The 5205-nt window shown below is 35.6% G+C and overlaps 1 long non-coding RNA gene across 1 annotated transcript; it reads right to left on the bottom strand.

Moving 5' to 3' along the window:
- Positions 1-448: 448 nt before the first annotated feature.
- Positions 449-1330, bottom strand: LOC117179291. Its single transcript, XR_004467899.1, has 3 exons — positions 1231-1330; positions 1060-1137; positions 449-500 (listed from the first exon to the last, which is right to left on the bottom strand). It is a non-coding gene; the product is annotated as an uncharacterized LOC117179291 (long non-coding RNA).
- Between the last annotated feature and the right edge of the window lie 3875 nt (positions 1331-5205).

The raw sequence follows: 5205 nt of genomic DNA, 5'->3' as shown, positions 1-5205 counted from the left end.
AGCTAGGGAAAGGGTTTCGTCCATCCTTGTAAAGTAGAGCCCCGTATGCAAAGATAAGGCTACGTACTCTGAGAGGTCGGCCGGTATCCCAGAGTGACCGTTCTAGACACCTCACCTACGTGCCATTCAGCTTTAGGCTCGGTCTCCACATCTCCGTTTGGGGGTTAATTCCTTCGGGACTACCCCTGGACAATTGTCTGCGACTGCGCATTAATTTTTTTAATCATATTCAGCAGAAACCCTTGGTACAGGGACCCTCTATCCGCAACCCAAGGACGCGTTCGGTTTGATTCTAGAGGAATCAAAGCGTAATATCAAATAGGAATGTTTATATAAAAACACGCTATTTTGTAACAATTTTAATTTTATTGATATAATAATGTAATTTGTCAGCAGGATATGTCAACTCCACCGACAAAATACGTGTTTACATTGCTGTTTAAATATTTAGGACATGATGTTCTGGAGGGTTCCTGCATCGACTCATTTGACATTTGCTTCTGTAAAATAATTATTATCATTTATTATCATCTTAGAAAATTATAGAAAATACTAAAGAACAGTTCTTTTTAACTTTCTTGTGAGAATGAATTATTATTCTGAATCCTTGAATACAATAATAAATTGGTGAAAAAAGAACTAAGTTTTTTCAGATTTTTTCAACAAAGGTTCGTAATGCTGTTAAACCACGCATAAACGAAAAATTCATATTTTTCTAACATGGCAAATAAAGTAAAAATATGTTTTTGTTTAAAAATCACAGAAAGTCGTCAGAAAAGATACAAAAAATCAGTATATAGAGGTGGAAAAGCATCACTCAGAAATGTAAGAAGCGCCTCTTTTTCTGAACAAAAAATAAATTTTCGAATTTTCTGCAGTTTCCAGCGAAAAAATAAAAATTTGGTTATCTATACGTCACATAAGAAAATACGAAAAAAGATGTTTTTTTTTTTTAATATTTCTCGTGCGAACGACTTAAATATCTATGCATGTCATAAGCACACACAAGCACATAAATTAAATGAAAATTTTGGAATACATAAATTGTCATCTGTTTACCTTTGATTTGATCTTAAATCCTTATATGCCTTTACAATTACTAATTCTTTCGCAATGCTCCCGGCGTTTTCCAGCTCTCTAAAAGCACATATTTTCAAACATAAATTACACATGTTTTTTATAAGAATCAAGTTTGCATTGTGAAAAACAAAAAACGAAACTTATGCTTACCGCGCATTTTTGATAGCATTTTTGACGTTTTATCATCCTAAGACGATTTCATGATTCGGTCATTACAGAGAAATTCGTCATTAAAATTGCAATTACTGTACAAATAAAATATATCATCATTAATTTCCTATATTAGTTTTTTGAAAAATGGGTGGGCACTAGTGTGGCAATTATCTAGACCATGCTGCAATTTCTTTAAAAGGATATTTCTCTACTTTTAGCGTTCCCCCCTTCAGTTCTGTTCGAATGCTCAAATAAATGCCCTCCAAATTTAAGTGAAGTTGGTTAATATTTAGAGGTCACGCAAAGACCACAAAACTTATCATTAATTTAAAATGACAAAAAGTCAGCTGTTTGTAAATCTAATATATTTAAAGGCGGTAATGTGCTACAAAGAATTTCAAATTTTAGTATATTGTTCAGGATTCGTCAGAGAATAAGAGTCAATTATAAATTTGATGGGTGAATGAATGTATGCCACTCTTATGAGTCTCCCAAAAAACACTATAAGTAATCAATTCGAATGTTACGTAATAGCACAGTTTCTTAACGCTTTTTAAAGTAACCTCGCAACTAATTTTCAAATGAACAAACAATTTTAATTTGTTTAGACAAATACGTAGTGCTAATGGTAGTGAGTTTGTAGTGGAATTTGAGGTGAGTTGATAGGAAGAGTAAGTCAGAGGGTTTTGTAAGTTAAATTTTGTATGGTGAAAAGAGTTAAAGTAAATAGTGTTGGGATATTATGAGAGATTGAGACTATTTTGTTTAGGCTGAGAGGTTAGTTTTATTTGAGGAGTTTGAGGAGCAGGGTCAATATAAAAAAACGGTAGAGAGGGAGAGTTTGAGGGCGGATAGTTTTGGCTCGATCGAACCGTTTTTAAATGGAAAGAGGGACAGGGCAGACACAGGAAGTAGAGAACAAAAGAAAAAAATAGGATCCACCCTGAAAAAGGGCGAGGGGGAAGACGAGGCGAAAGTGGAACATAGATGGGCGGTAAAATTTGAAAGAAAATTTGGAAAAAAGGATGAAGACTTTAGAACAAACATTAGAAAAACAGGATGAGCATAATAACCAGGTAGAAAATTTGGAAGGTAGGATACTGAAGATCAAAAAATCAAAACATGAGATTGGTGAAGGAGAGTGTGAGTAATGAGAGGGAAAGTATAAGGGAAATAGAAAGAAGATTGAAAAGGAAAGAAAGAGACGGAAGAAAAAAACACCGTGATAAATGGTCTAGGATTAGAAGGGACGGAGTTGAAAAAAGGAGTGAAAAATATGCTAAAAAGGATAAATGCCAAAGTAGAGATTGAGGAAATGCAAACTGTAGGAAGCTCGGAAAGAATAGAGGATGATTTGACATGGGTAAAAAGGAATATGCAGTATAAGAAAAATAAGAAATAGTAAGAGGCAAAAAGAGACGAGAAACGAATGGAGGAAAGAATGGAGGATATGTTACTGGGATATAGCGGAATTGAACAGAAATGATAGGGACTTCATGATAAATTTGATCAAGAGCTTACAAATGGCAAGTTGAAAATGCAAAGAGATAGAATAAAAAAGGCACAGCAATGGAAGGAATGGTAATGGGGGGCAAGGGACGAATGAATAACAGAGAAGAATAAGAAAGAAAGAAAAGAACAAAAATAAGGATTATTAGTAGAAGAGGTAAATATGGGAGGAGAGAAGTGGAAGATAGTGGAAGTGTATGTGAACGGTGACATGCAGAAGAAAGCAGAGGAGATAAAAGAAAGGATGAAAGGAAATAAGGAAGAGATTAGCCTTTAAATATGTGGGGATTTCAATGGGAGCACAGGAGATAGGGGATGAAGGGAATTAAGAGGAGAGATAGGACGAAAATCCAAAGATAAGGTACTAAATGAAAAGGGAAAGAAAATTTTTAAGAGTTTGGAGCAGTTGGTATAGTTTATCTTAAATGGATGGTGAGGTAAGAGAGAAGTGCAACAAACTAGAGGTAGGAGATTGTATCGATCCGGATCACTTTCCCCTAAGAGCGAATTTAAAGTGAGAAAAAAGTAATAGCAGTATGAATAAAAGGGAAAAAAGGTAAAAAGAGCAAGAAAGGAGGATTGGTCAGTTGAAGTAAAAGAACAGTTAAGAGAAACGGTCAGAAATATCAAAATGGGAGAGTGAAATGTGAAAGAGGAGCTGGAAAAATGATAGCAGAACTAAAAAAGGGATTAGAGTGCACGAGGAAAAAAGAAGTTAGTAAAAAAGGGAATAGAGGTGGAAGGCACGCGAGCTTTAAAGGGAAAAAGAAGGAGGTCAGATAAAATGAAGAAAATGGAGAAAAGTATTGAAGAAGAATATAGAAGAAAAAGAATAAGTATACTGAGTTGTGTGATTAAAAGAAAGAGGAAGAGAGTAAAAGGTTTGAGGAAGAAAGAGTAGTGGTACCCATCGTGAAGAGAGGCAAAAGGGATGAGGTTAAAGATTATAGCTGTGTGACGCTGAAGCTAAAATTTTATATAGTATATGTAACTGTTTTGTCGGAGAGATTAAAGAAAAAATTCGAGGAGAAAAGATAGAGCCACCGAATCAGGCGGGGTTTAAAAAAGGAATGGGGGTGATGGAGAGATAGTAGAAGACAGTTTCTGTTTAGTGGGAGAAGTCAGGAAAGGGTGTACTCTGAGCCCACTTCTATTTGATATATTAATCTCGGACTGAGACGAATAGATGAAAAGAAAGGAATGGGGAGGATTTAGGTTGAGAAAGGAAAAATATATATACGCTGTCATACGCGTACCATATATGGTTGACGTCAGAGGATGAAGAAGGGATGACGGACTTAATTATTGGATGGGAGAAATTCTTAGATGGGAAAAAGTTAAATTTAAATATAGAAAAGACAAAGATAATTGGGATTACAATAGGAGGGGGAAGAAAGAATGTACTGGAAGATGGGAGGGAGTAAAATTAGAATAAGTAAAGGAATTTAAATGTTTGTGATATACCTTGCAAACGAATGGAGATCATTGAGCTCATATAAGAGAAAGGATAAAAAAAAGCAGCAGGGAAAATGAAAGAGGTATGGAGAATAGATAAAAGAAGGTTCAAGAAATATTCGAGAAGGAGAATGTGGTTATTTGTTAGTCTGGTATGGCCGGTATAAGGCTATTGAGTGGAGATATAAGGATGGAAGGAAAGGAAAGAAACGAAAGAGATTGAGAGTTATAAGGAAGGTGTATAAGGTAGACTAGGGGACAACTGGATATATGGTGAGGTAAGAAACGCAAAGTGAAAATTGAGAACTGGAGCGGGCAAGAGGGCATGGCAATTTGCGACGAAGTTATAGGAGGGAAGTTAGCAAAAAAGTGTTTGAAGGAGGTAGAAGAAAGGAGAGGGAGAGCGGTAGAACTAACAAGATGGGAAGAAGAAAGGAAGGAGTTTTTTTAGTAAAAGATATATGGGATAGGTGATTGAAGAGGGGCTATGAAGAATTTAAGGAAAGGGGCAGAAAAGACAATTAATGGAATGGTGAAGAATGATTGAGAAATCTAAACACAATAAATGTTATAAGATGATAAAAAAGGAAGGAGTACCAAAGTATTTACAAAAAGGATGGGGAAGGAGAAGGTGGACCAGAATAGCAAGATTTATATTGGGAAATGAGGTAATGGAGGTGATGTACTGGGAAAAGGAAGAGAACAGAAAGTGTAGAATATGTAAATGGGAGGAAGAAACATGGAAGCATGTGTTGGATGGATGTAGTAGAGGAATGGAAGATTAAAGGATCTGGAAAGGAAAGCGTTAAAGATTCTAGGGGAACATGGAATGAGTGAGAAGTGTAGGAAGAAGTTGGAGGGGGCTAGAGGGGGGAATGAGAAAGAATTAAAGTGGAAAAATGGCAGAATGAGAATGATATAGAAGTGAAGTTAAAGTGAAGGAAAAAGGAAACGGAAGTTGCCTATATTACAAACATAAAGACTTGTAAGTAGATTAAGATGTGCTCG

Source organism: Belonocnema kinseyi, chromosome 9, assembly GCF_010883055.1.
Source record: "Belonocnema kinseyi isolate 2016_QV_RU_SX_M_011 chromosome 9, B_treatae_v1, whole genome shotgun sequence".
NCBI classification, from domain to species: domain Eukaryota; kingdom Metazoa; phylum Arthropoda; class Insecta; order Hymenoptera; family Cynipidae; genus Belonocnema; species Belonocnema kinseyi.
The sequence above is the reverse complement of the archived record's forward strand: the minus strand, read 5'-3'. Positions and strand labels throughout refer to the sequence as shown.